Genomic DNA, 21,068 nt, shown 5'->3' on the forward strand with positions numbered 1-21,068 from the left:
ATCTGAAACACAGAAAATTCACATTAAAGCCAATCATAACATTCTATAGGCAAAAAGTCACTGCAATTCTTCTCTATGGAAGTGAATCTATGATTAACATCGATAGATGTATATGGCTGCGTCTTGAAGATATGTTTTGGAGGAAAGTTCTTTCTTTACCTGTGTCGTTTCCGATGGCTCGCGCTCGTTACGAATTGGCACTTCAGTCTCTCACCTCACTTCACACATGGCGAAAGCTAGATCTTTATAGGAAAATCGTCTCTGGCGCACATATCCCAGCGCTACATGTTTTCCAGCAAAAACACTGCACAACTCAGGCAACTGCACTACAGACCTGGAAAAACCATATGGAAAATACCAGATTAATGGCAGATATATCCACTGAACAGCTAACCCAGCGCCAGAAAAAGCGAAAAAAAAACTTGCTCGTGATGATTGGATAGCGACCATCAACGCCAAAACACAACTCAAACTTAATTTGGAATGCAAATTGGATATGCACCCACTAAACTGTCTTCTGTTATATCTACAACGTTTCCCATCTGCTTCTGTCAGAGATACCTTTCTACGTTTTTGATTGAATTTGATGCCAACCAGAGAGCTATTACTATCCAGGCAACTTGTATCAAAAGACAATTCCTTCTGCCGTTTCTGCAAACAACCAAACAACCAAATTAATTGGAAACATTACAGCCTACAGCCTTACAGCCTATAGTTACTTCATGCCCGGCACTGGATGACACAAAAGCATACATTATTTTGAATTGAATTGAGAAAGTTAAATAGAATAAGAATTTGCTTCTTTCTCTGACTGTACAAAAGATTAAAGGTTTAAAATTTGAACCATATCATTTTAATAAAAAAAAAACAACAACAAAAAACAAATGGTGCTACAAGAAGGCATGCCCTCAGAATCAGATACTGTTACGCTCACCTGGTCTCTGCGGAGGCGTTGGGGCACGGTTGCAGCCCTCCCAGGAATTAGATCTCTCCCTTCAGGTCTCTCCCCCTGCGGATACGCTGTGGGCGGCGACAATTGGTGGCACTGCTCCTGCGTGGATATGGGAAAACGTGAGTGCACTGATTGGTGACTGTGTACCTCTCAAACCCTTCCACCCAAGGTGCAATTTCTGTGGGCATGTACCGGCCCATAAGGCTCACCTGGTAAGTATGGATGATGAGCTCTCCCACCTGCTACTTCTGACTGGGGCGCTTGTTGGTGGGATCTAGTTCCTTCACTGATGCCTGGTAAGTAATAGTCCAGTCCAGCTGCGACTATGCTTCTCCTGGTTGGTGGTAAGTGTCTATCAATGTCTCTTGCCTTTTCCCCTTTCTGTTTTCTCTCAATGTCTCTTGCCTTTTCCCCTTTCTGTTTTTCTGTCTAGAAACTGTAGTTACTGTGCCGTCTTGTGATGTCTGCTCTCCGAGATTAGGAGGTGAGCCGGGGTGCCAAGATGAAGACGCGCACAGGTGAGAGCAGGATCCTCCATGTGGTAAGTATGGAGGCAGGAGACAAGATTTCCAAAGGTAAGTTGAATCCCAGGTGGCGGTGAGCGTTACGCTGCAGGGAAGTGCAGAATAACGCGAAGCGTCTGCCTCAGGGATCGGAGGAGCTTTTATAGCTGTGATCGTGGGCACGCCCACTAGGCTTGGCTTGCCTGCCACTCCTAGTGAGTCAGCACGTGCCAGGCAATACAATAGCAGTAGCCACACCCAAGAATACACGCGGGGCTGCTTTAAAGATGAAAGTTCCATGTGAAATACACGATGCACCCGAAATGAAAGTGCCATGTTCATAATAAAAGTATTTCTTACTCAAATGAATGTCTTGTTTATTGTTCTTTATGAGCCTGGCACTAAAGGTGCCAGGACTGTGTCCATCTGGGCCCCGTGTGTGTGTGACCCTGTAAGGTCTGCGTCTGTGGCCCGATGACCATGACAGATACAGGGCAATTTGCACAAGCAGAGGATCCCTTCGATACCTGGGGGTGACAATAACCAGTACCCTAGAGGATATGTACCAATCAAACTATCCCCACCTGTTGGAAACTATCAAGACCTGGCTGGGAGAAAGGAGGCTCCTTCACATATCATGGATGGGCCGCATCAATGTCATTAAAATGATAATTCTCCCAAGAGCACTATTTTACTTTAAGGCTCTCCCCCCTGGCGGTCCACCGAAAACTCTTCAAAACCCTGAATAAACTAGGACGTAACTACATCTGGCATGGGAAAAGACCGAGGGTAGCCTGGAGGGTCATGGTCACTCCCATGGGGGCATGGGGAATGGGAGTTCTGAACTTTCAAATGTACTACCCAGCAGCTCAATTGAGAGTCATCCAAGACTGGTTCAATGGGAATCCCTAACAAACTCCAGAGAGACTAGAGGAAATATTTATATAGACCTCTTGTGAACAGCCCTCTACAACACAGTACAATATAATATGTTCACAGGGTCACTTGCTTCCCCAAGACCATTTGGGTTTGCCCCTTTTGTATGTAAGTAACATTCATAAAAGTATCACATACGATTCAAGTTTGTATCAAAAATAGCAATTTATTTATCCTTTATATAAAGTGTTTCAATAAAAACTTTCTCATCTATAATTATATAGATTATTTTTACACAATTCTAAAACAGACATTTCACATTAGAACTCGATTCTACTGTACAACAGCAATGTTATGTGGTACTCCAGTTCATCAACAATTCTTCATATCACAAGAATAATTTTTCAATTGGGATCTGTTGTTTGCTACCCTCTCTCATTAGAGAGGCACACCCCAGTCCATACAATTTTTAACTGTCCGTGCTCATGTCACTCATTCCATCTCTCAAACAACACTCATAACATACCCAACATGTTTCTTTCCTTTACACTGTCACGCTTATAGCTAGGAAATTCTTCAGGGGTTATGTCCCACATTCATTAGAAATGTACACTTGTGTTTGTCTTCTTTTGGATTCGTTGGGGGCTTAACTTCAAATAAACTCCCTTTGATCCTTTCTTCGGGCCAATTCGCCGAATGGATATCTGTGGGAAGCAAGTACAGGATGTTCAAATTTTAATGCTCAAAAAATCCTAGTTGTCATTATTATTACAAACAACCAGCTGTACTAAGTGTCACAGCAGAAGAGAATCATTAACTTGGTAAACTCCTTCTTGTCACCTGTTTAGAAATCATTTCTCTTGGGACTTGGTACAGGTTTTCCATGGTCTGGTCATTCGATATCTATTTGTCAACTAGCCAATTTTAAGTTGAAATATTTTGCCCAAGTTTTTTGGGGAAAAGTATTTGTATACTCATACAGGGCTGTGTCTTTAGGCACCCACCCTTTCTTTTTACCTTAAATCGGTTGCCCCGATTCTTTTTCTTTCTTTGACCTGTTTATGTTATGGCTACACCTCCAAGCCAATGTAGTGGGCAATGTCTCCTCACAACCTCTGTTAGTCGATGGAAGCCGCCCCTGTGCAAACAGAGAGTGTGTACAACGAACATTTTGTCAACCTGATCATTTAACGATAATTGCACATCACCCTAGCATACTGTTGTTTCTAGTACTATTACCCTGGCTATGAAGATGTTATCTCACCAGCTTGATTCAGTTGTTCTGATAAGTCCCTCTGTTATCATAAGGATCCTTCGTCCCTCCTTTGATCAGTTATCTTGGATTCTAACGTTCCCGACTGTGGAGGACACAAAGCAACATCAGTCCTCAGTTGGCCTTTTATGCTGTTTTATACCTAACTACTAGTTGGCTATGCGTCTATGGTGAAAAATTTGCAATTGCACCTTTAGTCCTTACTGCCAAAAAAAACAGGCTGTTGTCTCGCTCTTGTTTCCCCAGGCTTCTCAATGCCTGGTGGCTTAATTCAATTCTGTCTACGGATCGCACAATAATCTTGGGCTGGTGTTCTGATGTCCTCAGTTGATGGACTATGGGGTTCAATCCCACGCTGTTTCTGTGGGGGACAGGGTAAGGCGGAAAAAGAACTTTATCACACCCCTGTCATTTATCTGGCTTGATCTATTTGCCTATCAGGCTAAGAGTCAGCCTTCTACAGCTACCCGCCCCTCCAGTCTTACCTGGGGTTTCCTTTGATGGCACACCCCTTCTGGGGTTAGGGTTGCTCCTAACCCGGCTCCTGTCTGGATTGTACGCATCCAACGCTGTCTGCAAATTCTCCTCTAACCTCGCCGGTCGCTTATTTTTCACCCAGTGTTGAACTTTGCTTTTTGTTAGTTCAGACCATCACGTGACCACATTGTCACATGATCCTTTGTCTCTTCAGGTGGTTTTTTAAAACTATTTCAACCCGGGTGACCGTGTCCTGCCTTCGGCCCACCCCAATGCCGCAAGATTCAACAACACGCCGACCGCGCACTGGGAATCCTGACAGCATCTGGCAAAGGATGGATAGGGCAGTGGTGGGAAAGGCCCCTGGACGAGGTTATGTGGTGCCCAAGAGCGGACCTGCCCCCCAACATGTACAGAAGCCGACTTATAGCCCTGGTGGGGGATACATGGGATGCTATGGTTAAAAAAGCAAAGTTCATGTCCTCCCCATCTCCGATCACTCCCCTATTCCGCAACCCACAGTTTACCCCAGGGCTAGAGAAAGGAACATATGCCAGATGGGAACAGGCGGGCAGCATTCGGGCAAGGGACATGATGGTGGGACAGGAGGTTAAGTCATTCCAGCTCTGCAAACAAACCATGGGTTTGCGGGAGAAGGATAGGTAGCGCTATGCTGAACTGCGGCACTGGCTCTCTTCTCGAGATATGAAACAATCCACCACCAGAGAATTCACTCTGCTAGAAAGTTACGTGATAGGCAACGGGGCGAGCTGCGCGCCCACCTCAGAACCAACCTTCGCACCCTCTGGGGCTGTCTGCAGGATCTGAGCGTCAAAGAGCACCCCCCGACGCACGCAGGCGGGTGGACAGGTTGGTCACGCGGATGCCGGCGACCCGGCCTGCTCCGTCATGCCAGAGGGTGGGAGGGAGAGGCCAGGCCCAGGCACAACTTGAACCAGTAGGAGGTTTGCCCGCATGCCACCACCCGTCAGAGGGGGTCAGCACCCAACGTGCATTCTGATCTGCTGGGGAAACGTGCTTGGTGGAGGAGGGGCCGCGTTGTGGCTTGCAGGGGGATCCTGTCTGATCTGGGGAGCTGCTTGGCCTTCGCTCTGCTCGGAGGGGAGATCCACCCACACGAGGGGGCCCTCCCAGAGGGGGGCATACCCTTGACATGGTCCCAAGATGGGTGGAAGCAAATTGCTTGAAATAGCAGCCAAGGCTGGCCAAGCAGTCCAACCCTAGACGGCTCAAGTGCACCAAATCGATCCCATGGAGTGCTCGGAAGAGCACCCCCAGCAGGCTAGTCTCTGCTGTGCATTGTGTGGGGCACACCCCCCCGGCCGGCCCCCCGGTTAGGTCAGTGGCTTTGCCACAGAGCTCGGGTCGGGCAGCGAGTGTAACGCTCACCTGATTCCCGCAGAGGCGCCGGTCTTGACTGGGTGAATGCCGTATCTTCAAAGGTGATGTGTAACACACGGTTGGCTCTTTGGGCTGGACCTCTGTGCACTGTATGTCTGACTCGAAGAGTAAGATGTCTGCAGATAGAAAATATGGGATTAATGAACTGGGGTTATTGGGTGCCTCTCTCCTCTTCCCTTTCTCTTCTCCTGTAGAACCCCAAAGGTTAACGCCCTCACCTTAGGTAAGTGAACGCCAAGCTCTCCATCTGCCTCGGGGCAGGGTGCCGTAACCAGTTTCTTCACTGGATAAGGGTGCAGGCCTCTTGACCTCAGAGGATTGCTGTCCGTCGTTAACTGCACGAAAGGTAAGTTCTGGGCACTTGAAATGTCTTAAAAGTCTTTTGTAATGATATCTCTTGTTTTGCAGGGTTCCGGCGATGGCGGATGGCGGGCTGATGAGAGTTGAGGATCGAACCCGCGTGAGGAATAGAAGCGCCTGGAAGCACGTAAGTAAGCGCTTGTAGCCTGCTTCACGATGCGCACTAACTGTCCCTTTTATCTTGCAGGTACAAGTTCGGAGCTTTAGAGAAGCTGAAGGGTGCTGGATACCCACTGGATTCGGCGTGGGAAGGAGTAATGGCACGTGAGTAATAAAGTTGCCCAATGTCTTTAAACGCACCTTCTTTTGTCTTTCAGATGCGGGATGCAGCGCCGAAGGCCTCCGGAGCGTGCGAAGAGCTGGTAAGCTTTTGTCTTTCGGATGCTGGAATGCAGTGCGAAGACCTCCGGAGCATGCGAAGAGTAGGTAAGCCTTTGTCTTTCAGATGCCAGAATGCAGCGCGAGGCGTTGGTGACAGCCGATGGACCAGGTAAGAGATGCGCTGCCACTGAAGACCGTAGTGCTAACCTGTTCTTTCTTTGTCTTTACAGGTGCTGCTGAAGACTGGATTCCAGGATGGTAAGCCTTTGTTCCCTTAGGCCCAGGATCAGAAGCAGAAGACACGATGAGCGTTCTGCTGCAGAGAATGCAGAATAACACAAAGCAAGATTCATCCATCGGGTGTGGTTTAAATAGCCTCCTGTAGTGCTTAGGTGTCTCCTTCCACAGCCACGCCTAGGTAAGAAAAGAGTTCCTGCTTTCCAGAAGAGTTCCAGTGTTCTGAACCTAGGGAGTGGCTCCTGCCCCACCCAACAGGAAAAGTAGTCCCAAACAGAAGAGGATCAGGGGTTCAACTGGCAGGTAAGTAAGCAGCATGGTCTGCTGCAGGTAAATCCACCCAAGCATTATGAGCCCGGCGCTTCCAGCGCTGGGACTGGGCATCTTTATGAGCCTGGTGCCACTGGCGCCAGGACAGGGTCCAAAAGGTCCCAATTGGGACTGGCTGGCACTCGGAACCGTGGTTATGGGTCTGCTTCCAAGGGAGTCGGGCAAGTCCTGATCTTTTGGAAGCAGAGATCATGACAGCGAGAACCAAGAGGAGCGCAGACAAGCCCCTCTCACCCTGTTTATAGTAATCTGGAGGAAGGTGAATAAGCTTTCCTGTAATCTGTGTACCCAGAGGGACAGAGTGGGACCTCAACTGGAGACAAATGTAAAACTGACACCCATCCAGAGAAGCCCGGCCATCTGGTCCTTGCAGACATTCCTTTGGCCTATGACCAGGCTCGGAGAGCGGCCACTGGGAGGGCAATGCATTCCAATGGGCCTGGACGGAAAGGGCCTTTGGTCCCACGCCTGACAAAGGACAGGTGACCGGCAGGTGACCAAGGGCATGAGCCAGCACCAATCATCTTCCTTGAGCTCTGGCCAGACCACCATAGAGCTTTTCCCCATCTCCACGTAAGAGGTTTTTCATCCGCCTTGAAGCTTACCCCTCTCGGGAGGGACAGTCCACCCAGATGTGAGACAGGCACCCAAGGCCGGGGGTGGAGGGCCCTCCCCCCCAGCCAGCCTGGAGCTTTAGTAGGGCCCCTTCAGAGCTTCTCCCTCTGGGGAGGGATGGGGACCCCACCGGGGCTCCCCGCGACTCTACCGCCATGATTTGGGACTCTCTACCCACACGCACAAGGCTGGCACCCAAGGCCAGTGGGGGAAACAGCCCCGGCCACCCTGGAGCTCTGGCCCTGGCCACCATAGAGCTTCTCCCGCCTCATTAGAGCTTTTCCCTACCGGGGGGGACAGGGCTCCCACAATCACCACCAGGCTTGGGGACAGTCAACCCAGACGTGACAAAGGCACCCAAGGCCGGGGGCCAGGACCCCCCCTCCAGCCACCCCGGAGCTTTAGCAGGGCCCCTTCAGAGTTTTTCCCTGTGGAGAGCGATGGGAACCCAACCAGGGCTCCCCGCGACCACCCCTGGCCTCGAGGGCTTTCAAAACCAGGCATGAGACAGGCGTCCAAGGCCTGGGGCAGCAGCCCCAAATGTCGTCCTGGAGCTCTAGCCGGGCCCCCACATTAGAGCCCTTTTCCTCCAGGGCTAACCCACAAACACTGTGGAACTCAGGGCCGGCCACTGCGAGTGCATTTATCCCCACACAGAGGAAATTGACCCATTCAGGGTGCTCCTTGACACACGCACCTCGTCTTGAACCTGACCACACATGGTTGATACTTGCCCGAGGACCGGGAGCAAACCACGAACACCATTGAACCGAGGCTGGTAATTGCACCACGGCCGCCCTGGAGGCCGCAGGGTGACACTTCCATGCAGACTATTAGGACACGCAGTGGAGGCTTATGAAACCCGACCAGAGACAAATGCAGGAGTCAACCATGCCAGTCGCAACTTGGGCCAGATGGTCCAGTGGTCGTGCCTGTCCCCACTGTCCAGGGGCACTGGCTTGAGGTACCACCCCGGTGCTATGTGGTGGGTGCTTAAGCTGCCGCCTCTCTTCCTCGCCCTGGGCAGGGCTTAAGGCACCACCTCCACACACTCGGGCCAGAGCCTGGGAGACACTTCCATGCCGACTATTAAGCCCCCACAAGATAGGGGCTTACAGAACCTAACCGGAGACAAATGCAGGAGTCAGCCGCAACTCAGGCCATCTGGTCTGCCAGCCACAAATCAAGCCATCTTGGCCTACTCCCGCGCCAGTTGGCCCGGCCGTGCCTGCCCAGACCTCACCGTCCAGGGGCACAGGCTTAAGGTACCACCCCCGGCACCCTGTCCGGGGCCTTAAGGCACCACCTCGAAGGCCCAGGACCGAGGCCATCCGGTCCACCAGACTGACCGGTAAAGGTGACAAGAGCGCTCCCAGCCCAGCCTGCACACCCCCACGGGTGCGCATCTAGGGTGGGTGGGATTATCCTGTGTGCCCCCAGGCACCAGGAGGAAGGATGGAGAACTTTGGCGGCGGCGCCTTGCGATAAAAGCGTGGCTCAGAGGATGACTTTCAATAGATCGCAGCGAGGTAGCTGCTCTGCTACTTACGAAACCCTGAACCAGAATCAGGTCGTCTACAAATGATTTAGCAGAAGATTTCCCACGAACATGCTGTGCACTATGGGCAAGAGAGGAGACCCCCTTCTGTCCACACTCAAGTCCCGAGGAGAGCAGCTCTACACACCGGCCCGAAGGCCGGCTATCCTATGCCAACTGATGCTCGACAGCACTGCAGTATCATAGTGTAGGGGAGTGAGGGGAATTCTGTCTTGGAGGCGTTCAGTTATAATCCCACAGATGTTAGCTTCACCCCATTGGCTCCTCAGCCAAGCATGCACATCAAATGTCTGAACCTGCGGTTCCTCTCGTACTGAGCAGAATTACTATTGCAACAAAACATCAGTAGGGTAAAACGAACCTGCCTCACGATGGTTTAAATCCACCTCACGTTCCCTATTAGTGGGTAAACAATCCGACGCTTTGGGAATTCTGTTTCACAATTATAGGAAGAGTCGACATCGAAGGATCAAAAAGCGACGTCGCTATGAACGCTTGTCACCACAAGCCAGTTATCCCTGTGGTAACTTTTCTGACACCACCTGCTTGAAACCCAAAAATTCAGCAGGATCGAGAGGCCCTCTTTCACGGTCTGTATTCATACTAAAAAATCAAGATCAAGCTAGCTTTTGCCCTTCTGCTCTGCGGGAGGTTTCTGTCCTCCCTGAGCTCACCTTAGGACACCTGTCATGCGCAGTAGGAAGGTCAGGCACACCAGGCACACCGCCTTACCAAACACTCATACCCGCTGTGATTCTCTGACACATAACACAGCGAGAATCTCCAAGTCACAGTCAGCCCTTCACATGATCACGCTACCTGTGGTGCGAGGGAAGCGTCACCAATTTCCAGGCTCTATCAGAGGGCGATACTATTTGTTCCCTCTTTTCCGCTGGCAACTGCCATGGAGATTGCGAGAGGGCTGCAGCAAGAGTAATCGACAACAACTACTTCCTGGTTCCGGGCCGAACTCTCGGTCACGTGCCTTGAACTCCGCTCACGTGATCAGGAGTCGACAGGTATAAAAGCGAAGCACTTTGAATCACTCGTCGCTTCACAGCTGTTTCGCAACACTGTTTGGCGTTTTCAAGTCACGTTGGATTCATTTGGTTACAGATCTCAAGCTTACGGATTACAGACTGGGTTTTCTTGTTCCTTGGATTTGGCGTTTGGTTTCTGCTTGGATTTATGGACCTTTTGACTTTAGCTCACGTTTCATGGATTGATTGGGTTATCCTTATCTGCTTTGTCAAGTATTCTACGCTCTCCAGAGTTCCTCGAACTGCCACGTTACCACAGTTTTCAGAATACTTCCAAGAATCATCAGGTGGTAGCCAGTGCTGAGTTTCTGGCGCCTTGGCTTTGAAGTATTACCAACGCTTCCCTGCACCACAGCCTCAGAGTTACTGGCAGTTAGAATATAACCCTTGGGTAAGCCCTATTTCAATAACAGTTACATTGTTAACAGTACTGTGTTTGTTTGCACTAATACCTAATTCATTCCACAGCTCTGGGGTCCTCAGCGGCGTCTGGTCCTGCGAAAGAACAGCAACCACCTGTGGCCTCAAGGCTCGCACGAGGAGTGATTTTCCTTCTCTCCGTGTGGAACTTGGGGACAGAGGCCCAAATATTCTTCACAACGAGTCAAGTTACGACAACACCTGCGTTATCCTTTGACAGGTGTACCACCCCAGTCAAACTCCCCACCTGCCACTGTCCCCAGAGCGGGTCGTGCCCGGCAGGTGCCAGGTGCTTGAAGCCAGAAGCGAGAGCCCCACGGGGCTAGCCCCCACCTTACCGGGTAAGTGGAAAAACAATAACAGTAGTGGTATTTCAACAGCAGCCCAAGGGCCTCCCACTTATCCTACACCTCTCATGCCTATTTACAGTGCCAGACTAGAGTAAAACTCAGCCCGGTCTTCTTTCCCCGACAATTCTGCCAAGCCCATTCCCTTGGCTGTGGTTTCGCTAGATAGTAGGTAGGGACAGTGGGAATCTCATTCATCCATTCATACACATCACTAATTAGATGACGAGGCATTTGGCTACCTTAAGAGTCATAGTTACCCCAGCGGTTTACCCACGCTTCATTGAATTTCTTCAATTTGACATTTAGAGCACTGGGCAGAAATCACATCACATCAAAACACCCACCGTGGGCCTTCGCAATGCTTTGTTTTAATTAAACAGTCAGATTCCCCAGGTCCGCACCAGTTCTAAGTCAGCTGCTAGGTGTCGGCCGAGGCAGAATGCCGGCCCTGAACCCCAGGAGGGGGAACGAGAGAGGCGATCATTGCAGCTAGGGTGATACACAGGAAGGGCCCGGCTCGCATCGTTACGGATCCAACTTGCCGACTTCCCTTAGCTACATTGTTCCAAAATGCCAGAGGCTGTTTGGCTTGGAGACCTGCTGCGGATATGGGTATGGACTGGCGCGACATTTACACCATCTTCCCTGGATTTTCAAGGACCAGCGAGAGCTCACCGGATGCCGCCGGAATAGCAACGTTTTCCAAGGCTCAGCCCCCTTTCTCACCCATTCCAGGGTGCCCTGCCCTTCACAAAGAAAAGAGAACTCCCCCCAGGGTTCCTGCTGGCTCCTCTTGGATCATTTGTGTTACCGCACTGGATGCCGCAAGGGACCCTGTCTCTGCCACTCCAGGTTTGGGGATCTAAACCAGACTCCCTTTTGATCGGCTGAGGGCAACGGAAGCCATCGCCCGTCCCTTCCGAACGGCGCTCGCCCATCTCTTAGGACCGACTGACCCATGTTCAACTGCATGGAACTCTTCTCCACTTCAGCCTTACAATTTCTAGTTTGAATATTTGCTACTACCACCAAGATCTGCCCCTGCGGCAGCTCCACCCGGGCCCTCACCCCCGGCTTCTGTGCGCACCACAGCGGCCCTCCTACTCGTCGTAACTTAGCCCCCGTGGCTCTCAGCGCCGGCCGGGTATGGGCCTGACGCTCCAGCGCCATCCATTTTCAGGCCTAGTTGATTCGGCAGGTAAGTTGTTACACACTCCTTAGGGGATTCCGACTTCCATGGCCACCATCCTGATGCCTATAATCAACCAACACTGTTTCTGGGGTCTGATGAGCACCGGCATCAGGCGCCTTAACCTGGTATTCGGTTCATCCCGCAGTGCCAGTTCTGCTTACCAAAGTTGCCCACTGTGCACTTGCATACAATGCCCGGCTCCACGCCAGCAAGACGGGCTTCATACCCATTTAAAGTTTGAGAAAAGGTTGAGATCATTTAGGCCCCAAGACCTCTAATCATTTGCTTTGCTAGATAAAACTGGGGTTTCTGTGCGCCAGATATCCCGAGGGAAACTTCGGAGAGAGCCAGCTACTAGATTGTTCAATTAGTCTTTTGCCCCTATACCTAGGTCGGATGACCGATTTACACATCAGGACCGCTACGGACCTCCACCAGGCCAAGTTCAGCATCTTTCAGGTCCTATCACATACGCTCATGCACCATCTTCCTGACAGAGCGGGTGAGACGGGTCGGTGGAGCGCCCACCGCAACAGGATCCCACTGCAATCGGCGATTGCTGGCACTCACCATCATTACTTCAAAGGGTTTCATTCGGCCCTCCTTGGTCCGTGTTTCAAGACAGGTTGGGTGGATAACCGTCATCCCCTCAGGCCCCTGGCGTCCTTTTTGGGCCTCCTCGCCCAGCAGCACGACATGGTCGGGGCGCACTGAGGGAAGTCCACCACAGTCCTGTCTCCTGTCACCACTCTGGCGTCCCCAACAGGGGCCAGGACGCTTGCCGGAGAAGGGCACAGTGGCCCTCAATCTCCCTCGGCCCTGTGGTTACAGCAAAACTGCTGTTAGGGGGCTGTAAAACTCTGCTGGAGCAGAGAGCCACCTGCCCCCTGGGGCCTTCCCAGCCAGTCGTGGCGCACCGCCAGAGGAAAGGCGCCCTCCTGTGGCTGGGTGTGCCCCGGCCGCAGTCCTGCAAGGGCCTCCACCGTTCCAGGTCGACTGACCTGAATGCCATGTTGAATCCTGTGGGCGGACTGCACGGACCCCACCAGAACGGTTTCACGCCCTCTTGAACTATCTCTTCAAAGTTCTTTTCAACTTTCCCTTATGGTACTTGTTGGCCATCAGTCTCGTGCCTGTATTTAGCCTTAGACAGAGTTTACCACACTCTTTGGACTACATTCCCAAGCAACCCGACTCCAAGAAGACCTGATCCGGGTGTGCAAGAGGCTGCTACCAGCCTAACATAGTCTGCAGGGATGGACTCGATCAGAGGGACTTCAGCACCCTGAGCGATGCCGGTGAGTTGGTCTTCTGTACTCCACATTTCCCACACCTGCCGCTGAATGGGGATTTGGCGCTGGGCTCTTCCCTCTTCACTGGCCGTTACTGAGGGAATCCTGGTTAGTTTCATTTCCTCTGCTTGGTAATATGCTTAAATTCATCAGGTCACCACGTCTGATCTGAGGCTGTAGTCGGGGGAGCACAAAGCTCGGGGCAGCTGGCCTTGGGCCTTGGGCCCATACGGGGGGTTGCCCCAGCCCTGTGCCTTTGGCACAGGTGAGTGTGCGCTGTCACAATCTGCGACCGAAGCCCATACGGTCACGAGGACCGCGCTCCATGGCCATTCTGCGCCGTAAGTGTTGGGACATCACAGACAGCCACACACAGCACGGCTAGGTGCCCAGGGGTAGGGTGAAGGTGCAACAGGCTTTTTCAAGACCCGCTGCCACTGCCACCACATCCAGGCACAGCAGCCACCCGGCCCTCCTGAAACCAGCATGAGGCGGGGAAAATGGGGAGGCCTGGACAAGTCAGCAGTGATCGTGCGCGCCAGGTCCAGGGATCCAGTCACGGTGCTGATTGATGTACAAGCGACCCTCAGACAGGCGTAGCCCCGGAGAAACCGTGGCCGTATGGTGCGTTCGAAGTGTTGATCAATGTGTCCTGCAATTCACACTAATTCTTGCAGCCAGCTACATTCTTCATCGATGCACGACCTGAGTGATCCACTGCCAAGAGTCACAGGCAACTTTTTTTTGTTGTTCCAGACGTCGGCCTGACCCTGCCGGTGCAGGAGAGGCTGGGGGGAAGCAGCGCTCCCTGTGGCGGGAAAGTCCAGCACCCTGTCTAGCTCGGCCGAGATCATTGTGGATTAAAAAAGAAAATGAAAAAATGAAAAATCCAGGCGCTCAGCCTGACCCCCGCCTGCAGCAGCACAGTGCTTTCCAGGGGGATGGAACCAAGCCGCTCTACCACCTGCCCACCCGGCACGATCCACTCATCCTTCCCCGACCCCTTTCCTTTGGACGATGGCTGGGAGACGGACGGCGAGGCGGGCCTGAGACAGCACAGACAGGGAGTCGTGTGGGACTGCTAGAGTCTTCAAACCCCAGCCTGGCTGCATAGGGCCCGGCTCCAGGTACCTGGGCAAGAGGGAAGGTCACCCGCTGTTCCAGCGGGCCTGGCCATCGCTCACCCACAGATGCTGGAACCTTGGCGCCTGCCCATCGTCAAAACCTGCTGCACCATGGCTCAGGGGTCATGGCTGGCGTGCGGGGCCCCTGTCTGTGTGGTGAGGCGCTCCTCGAGAGCAGTCAGGTTTCCCTCGGCTCCTGGCTGCCCTCACTCGGGGCTTCCCTGCTGACCGGGGTGTGCCCACCAATGCCCACCCGCTGGCAGGTCAGAAAGAGGAGTGCGCACCCCAGCTAGCGCAGAGGCGGGCTCAGTGAGTAGAGGGGGCCGCATGGGGCTCCCTTTCTGGTGTGTAGTTGGGGACATCCCGAGCAGGTTAACCCAACCCTGCCAGGCGTCCCCGTCCATCTGCTGGGTCACAGACCCCCCTCCGGTGACAGGTAATCCTCGCTCCCTGGCGCCTGGTTGACCGCGTGCACTGGCCGTTCTGCGAAAGGTGCCCCGGGCTGTGGGTGTGCGTGTTTTGGGTGCAACCAAGGTCGGGCCTGCGGCTCTCCCTCCTGCTGCTCTGTTGTTAATGATCCTTGATGCCCCCACTCAAAAGCAGATACCCCAGCCCTACATGTCCCAATTCACACTCAAATACCCCATTTCTCCTTCCAAACACACATTCCAGATTCAAATGCCACTTCCCTCCTGACCCACATGCCACCATCCCTCCATCCAAACCCACACAAAGACACCAACATCCTTCCCTCCATACCTACACCAACATGCTCCACCCCTCATAGCCACACCCATATGCTTCACCTCTACCGACTCACACTCGGATGGCGCCATCCACCCCATCCCTTCAACACACACATGCTCCCACCCCTCCAATAAACCAACATCCTTCTCGCCAGACATACTTACCCCATCCCTCCATTCACACCCATATACCCCTCCCTTTCCACCAGAGTGCTCCAGCCCTGACCCACATGCTCCATGTTAGGCAGAATCCTGTGCAGTGCCCTTAGGGACCACTACGCACAATTAAGACTACAAGTGGTAATACAAGTTCACCTTTGGTACAAGCCTGTACTACACTTTTAAAGTGGTAGCAGTAGCGGAGTAGCCAGACTTATCTCAAGAGTAAATGAGCAGTAGTAGAGATTACACAAAGGACCACAATTACTGTGACTCAAGCAAACACTGACTCAAGGTTTCAGGGAAAAAATATAAGTACATTTATTTTAAACCATCTGTTCACAAAACACTAAAACCACACGTAAAATACACTACACATACCCACTTCCACGTGTTCCAGCAAATTCAAGCTAAGTACATTAGGATTTGACAGACCGGTGTTGCGATACTAACGCGTACCCGCGAATAGAAATGCTCACGAAGTTAAAACACACTTTGTACTTTAGAATTTCAAACAATGGAAAAGGGGATAAAATCACAGGCAATACTTTTGTCAAGGCAAGGGAATCGGAGGACTCGTTCAAAGATACAGATTAAAGTCAATAGGCCTGGCCAGTGTCAATGGAGCAGATGCTCAGTTGCCGAGGATCACACGTTGAACAGTTCGAGATTCGATATGCCAAGAGTACTTAGATATTGTCAGATGGAAGGAAAAGTTATAAGAGGGAAGGAAGAAAGAACAAATCTTCATGGAGGAAAAGGGGTTCACCCCGATTCTGGATGGTCAGTCGGAGAGAACGACCAAATGTGCATAGTACCTTATTCCGTTGGAGAAAAGCTGGTGCCACGGCAGTTGTTCCTGGTAGTTCCTGCAGACTCACGGTTCCTGCGGCTTCAGTCATGGGGACAAGAAGGAGGATGTCTGGAGCGATCTGCACTACCCAGGGATGAGGCCAGCAGCAGCGAAAAAGACAACGATGAATAAAAGGTGCGCTCCTTTAAATCAGGAGAGGGCTCTTCTGTTGGCTATCCGGACCACTACAGCACAGCAGTGATTTCGACCCAGGAGAGGATTCTCTGACTGAAGAAAGGGTGAGCTGGTTGATCCCACCAGGCTCCAGGGAAGAAGACTCAGGACTGGATCTTCTCTTGTCGTTGAAGGATAGATAGCTCAGGACTGCAGCAGGGCTTCACCGGGATTTGGAGTTGCAGTCTTCTTCTCTGCTTCTCTTTGGTTCTTTGCAATTCCAGTGGTGACTCTGACTTCTAGCCCAAGTGTCCTGCCTTCTACGCCAAAATCCCCCATTCACACAGCCTGGCTGTCAATCACTTAGCAGGGGGGTTGTCCAGCCCGGACAACAACCTCAGCCAATCAACACAAAGTGCGACTTGGGTCTCCAAGGAGACCCTGTGCAGGGGGTGACTACACCCCTCCCTCACATTCAGCCCACCTAGACACCCAGACGCCAACAGGAGGGCTTCTGGTCAGAAGCCCGCCAAAGGTCGGCGAACAAGGAAGGCAAATCTGGTTTGCCACGCAAAGAAAGACCCAAGAAGGATATTAACAAAAAGAAATGGTGATTAAACCCAACCGGAGCCATAATAAAAAGTATTTGGACAAGCGGATTTAAAGTTCGAGGCTACTAAAATAGCATAAAACGTTACCACGTTATGTAATATAATCACGTTAGGAAAATTAGGGTAGATAACACTGTCACCAGCCAAGTCTTAATGTTAAGGGAGCGAAACAATGCTCCAAGAGGCACAGATAAAAAGGGCTAAGAATTAACCCTCTCCAATACTCCATATAAGATGGGGTGTACTGGATCCGTGGTAAAAGTGACTATGTAAAGTTAATGGCAACTTTACCCTTTTCTGGGGGACAGTAGTCAGCCCCAAAAAATGGAGTCGGTGGGAAGTCTAAGAGACAACCCTGTGTCACTGCTCTGAAGGTGCTGTGTAACACACAAAGGATGGGGCTACTGAAGTGGTGTACTCCAGAGTCCACAATCACAGAAACAGTTGAAATACACATGGCAAAACACAGGTAAGAGTGGGGGAAAAGCTCACACTCTTCCCAGGTGGAAATATAAACTCCAGAAATCCAGCAAAGCTGCTCAGGGACACACTAGGTAAGGGAAATTAGCCATAGAATGAGAATTCTCCCTAACACTTATGCCCCCCCGCACCAAACTAAGGGACAGGAGGATTTAATCCACTCCTGAATGGATCTCATACCTCTAGTCGGTGATAAACATCCTAGAGAGACCATGGGCCTCATTTTGAGTAGTGCAGTAAAAACGGGGTCATTACCGGGATGGAGGTACGAGCGGGTCCGTGCTCATATGACGCCGCTAATAGCCGGTGATTATGAGTGCACGAGCACGCGCGAACCCCCATGCCGGTAATGGCGATACCGACATGCCACTAAAGGCCCTCCAACCCCCCGATAGCGCCATCATGGGACTTGCCGATATCGCCACCGCCTAGGAGGAACTCCTTAATACCGACCCGGTAATAAGAACATGCTAATACCGGAATCGTAATACCGGACCCGGAAGTAACGTCATCGCGGCGGAACGGGAAATGGGCCCGCGGCCATCTTTAAAAACACAATCCATTGCAATCCTCCCAAACCACCAGTTGTTTCCAGGAGAGCTCAGTGGCAAAACTTTCATTATGTCTAAGGCAACCCGGAAGAACATCTCCCCCCCGGCTGCGGAAACAGCACTTTTCAGATGCTGAATTAAACATGCTTGCAGACACCCTTGCCGCACATGCTGATGTCATCAAATCCGAGAACCTGAAGCGAGAGGTGCAGCACCGCAAGAAGGAGATCTGGCAGGAGGTAGCCTGCAAGGTCTCCGCTGTTGGAACCTGCCCACGGACTGTTAGGGATTGCAAGAAGAGGTGGGATGACCTCCACCTCAGGGTCCGTAACATTCTTGCAAGCAACAGGAGGGAGGCCATGGCCGCAGGCGGGGGTCCCCACTCTCCTGCCAAACTGACCACCTGGGAGGAGACGGCAAGCACCTTCATCAGTCCGGAGTCTATCAAGGGATTTGGGGAGAGGGAGACGGGTGCGGCAACATCACCAGAAGGAGGTGAGTGACCTGTAGGGGAAACCATGATGTAGAACAAGTGATGTGGAAGAGAGTCTAGGCAAGGCAATGCATGTCCCAACCCCCACATGAACATATCCAAGTCCAGATGGACGGCCAAACCCTGCCACACAGAAATGCATGCTGAGTGCCAATCCCATTACCAACACACAGCCAACACACATGGACCTTGCCCATGTAACACATCACACAAACCCCAATACAACGGCATGCCACCTGCCATGCAGCAAATGCCAAAATGCCCCCTCAGACTACCCTCTGTGAGACACCTGTAAGACATAAATGCATGATTAAATAAATATTGAACAGCACCATAGTATGCTTCTGGCATGTAACACCATCACTGATGCCCTGCATCTCTTCTACCCCCCCAGGCACTGATGTAGAAGATGCCAGCCAAAATACCACCACAAGGGCATCCATGTCCCGCCCACAGAAAAGGGCTACCGACACCACCACCTCCGGGGCAGCCTTGCAGCCCACACCTACAGCCAGTGCGCCTGACACTGTCGAGACCCAGCTGACAACACCTACAACCAGTGTGCCTGACACTGTCGAGACCTAGCTGCCCAAACCCACACCAGTGGAAGGGGAGTCCCTAGAAGCACTGGCCACCACAGAGGATGACTTGGAGGAGAATGTGGACCAGGAAGGAGTCACGGAAGTGGCATGTCCACCCACCCCAAGCCCCGTGTCCACACCCCCGCCCCAAACTCAGCCTTCACCCATCTACAGCAGTGCTGATCCCTGCCTGCATGATTCGGACCTGAGCCCCTTCCTCGAGGACAGCACTGAAAATGCAGGCCCCGTGAGAGCACACCCCACCACTCATGCTCCCACCAACACCCTCGAGTCATGGCTGTTGTGGGTGGAGGCCCGACAGGAGTCGATGTTGGAGCTCCTGCGCCAATACATAGTGGATGGCAAGGCCACCAGGCGGGAGATAGCCACAGCCATAGCGGGGACCACAGCCACCATTACAACCAACACAGCTGCAGTGAATGCCTCGGCAGTGCTGATGAGAGACTGTCTGGGGGCCATAACACAGGTACTGACATCCATCCTGCTGCACATGCAGCGGCCACGACTTGCAGCAGGCATGGAAATCCCCACCGACTCCTCATTAGCCACCACATCTGCTTCCTCTGTCCCCACCAGCCCTGTGCGTCCTACCAGAAGGAGTGCGAGGCACACCGAAATGCTGCCTTTGGACAGAAAGAAGTGCTGCAAATGGTGTGGGAGGACAATGGGAGTGGGTCACATGGTGTTGGGGGTGAATGGGAGCATTTGGGGGAGTTTAATGGGGGGTCTGGGAGTTCACTGGGGTTTTTTGGAGTTTATTGTGGGGGTTTGGAGTTAACGGGGGGGTTTGGGAGTTCACTGGGGTTTTGGGGGGGTTGTCACATTTTTGCAGTTTGAACCAATACACCCGTTGTGAGAAAAAACATAATGCCTGGACATTGTTCAATTCGTGTGTATCCATTTAATGTATGACGGTGTTCAGTGCCCAAATCCCAACATTCCCTGTGTGCATGTCCACATGGACCCGGTGTGTCACTGACACTTGTCTATCAAAGTCCCTGTGATTCAGAAGCATTTGTGAATCAGTGATTGGCGTACTGCATGGCCATCCTGTGCATCACATACTGGCAGGGTTGCTGCTTCACCTCCGTCTCTATCCTCATCATCCTCACCCATTGCATGCATGTCAATGTCAGGTGGCAGTGGTACATTTCTCTGGACGCACATGTTGTGCAGCATGACACAGGCCATGGTGATCTTTGCCACCTTCTCAGGCCTATAACGCAGTGCCCCACCAGACCTGCTTAGGCAGCGGAACCACGCCTTCAACAGGCCAAAGGTCTTCTCAATCACAACACGGGTACGGGTGTGAACCCGATTGTACTCCTCTTCATGGCTGTTCTGCGGGTTCCGCACAGGGGTAAGTAGCCACAGCTTCAAGGGATATCCTCCATCACCTGCAAGCAAATACAAATAGGTGTGTGTCACTCTGAGCTGCCACCTTTAGGAATCATCACAGTCATGGCCGCAGCTATTTGGTGTGGACATGCACATGTCCCTGTATGTATGCACGAATGTCATCTAGAAGCATACTATACTGCTATGAGATGTGGTGGTAGTCTGGATGGCGTTCAATAGATGATGCACAGTGAAATAATGCATGCTGAGGCGGATTTACTGTGGTTGTACGACAATGTTTAGCCTCCCATTTATGCTGTGTATACTACACTGTGCATGGACACACTAGCCACATTGGCACAGTTGCAATCCTGTTTAGTCATGCATTGCTTGACATACACATGGTGGTCAGGTTGTGCGTCTTACATGTGGTCATTGATATGCGTTAATAGTCAGATGTGTGCCAATGATGTGTCCTGTTGGGGTTGGGGGGGGTTCAGGTCAGATGTCATTAGCTCTGCGTGCATTCTCCACTCCCCGTCCATTCCCACCCAGGTGGTGTATGCAACCCCCATTCCCACCCAGGTGGTGTGTGCATCCCCCCCATTCCCACCCAGGTGGTGTATGCATCCCCCCCATTCCCACGCAGGTGGTATATGCATCCCCCCCATTCCCACCCAGGTGGGGTATGCATCGCAACACATCCCTGCCCCGATTCACTGACATGGCCCACTCAGGCAACTCACCAAGCAGCCAGGCACGTGGTCCAGCATGTCGCT

General features: G+C 52.0%; 1 non-coding gene and 1 pseudogene across 1 annotated transcript; both read right to left on the minus strand.

Moving 5' to 3' along the window:
• Positions 1–8,850: 8,850 nt before the first annotated feature.
• Positions 8,851–13,395, minus strand: LOC138565519 (28S ribosomal RNA; annotated as a pseudogene).
• Positions 13,396–13,798: 403 nt separating this feature from the next.
• LOC138565086 (5.8S ribosomal RNA) lies at positions 13,799–13,947 on the minus strand. Its single transcript, XR_011301004.1, has one exon. It is a non-coding gene; the product is annotated as a 5.8S ribosomal RNA (ribosomal RNA).
• Positions 13,948–21,068: the final 7,121 nt, after the last annotated feature.

Source organism: Ambystoma mexicanum, chromosome 1q, assembly GCF_040938575.1.
Source record: "Ambystoma mexicanum isolate Mex_15411 chromosome 1q, UKY_AmexF1_1, whole genome shotgun sequence".
Classification (NCBI taxonomy): Eukaryota; Metazoa; Chordata; class Amphibia; order Caudata; family Ambystomatidae; genus Ambystoma; species Ambystoma mexicanum.